General features: G+C 37.6%; 1 pseudogene; it reads right to left on the bottom strand.

Annotated features, from left to right (window-relative positions):
* Nucleotides 1-294: 294 nt before the first annotated feature.
* Nucleotides 295-410, bottom strand: LOC141107028 (5S ribosomal RNA; annotated as a pseudogene).
* Nucleotides 411-630: the final 220 nt, after the last annotated feature.

Here is a 630-nt window from a genome sequence, read left to right as displayed (position 1 = left end):
TCGCTATTTTGGTTGAGGGCATAAAAACCTTCAACATAGATCACGTGTTATAACGTAGCCACTAGCATTAATTTACCTGCTATTAACTTGGGACTGCTCACAATCTAACTTCAAATGCATTTAGGCAGCGTAGAAAATATTAAAAAATATGATTGATAAAATACAATTAGAACTGATCAAGAAAATACAGTAAATATTATAATTGCAAATTATAAAACATTAATAAAACAGAGACACCCAATGTGGACAATATATAACCTAGCTAGTTTAGCAATGTAGCGACTCCTAGTGGTGAGCTTGCACCTGGTATTCCCAAGCAGTCACTCAACCAGGTACTAACCAGGCCCGACCCTGCTTAGCCTCTGAGATCAGACGAGATCAGGCACTTTCAGGGTGATGTGATCGTAGGCTTGTACTGCTAATCTATACACATTAACCTAATAGATAGCTCAAAAGTCATCCTTGATGTGAATTGTTTACTCATGTGCTACAGCCCACTAGGTGGCCACCTGCTGGCCACAGGTATTAACTGTCCAAAATTAGGTGGTCTGGGATAAATGCAATAAAATTAAAAATTAAAAATTGCAAATTACTTTCTTCTGAAGAACTCCAAGAAGACCGAAAAAACCA

This window comes from Aquarana catesbeiana, linkage group LG08 (genome assembly GCF_042186555.1).
Source record: "Aquarana catesbeiana isolate 2022-GZ linkage group LG08, ASM4218655v1, whole genome shotgun sequence".
Taxonomy (NCBI): domain Eukaryota; kingdom Metazoa; phylum Chordata; class Amphibia; order Anura; family Ranidae; genus Aquarana; species Aquarana catesbeiana.
This window is presented reverse-complemented; position numbering and strand designations above follow the sequence as displayed.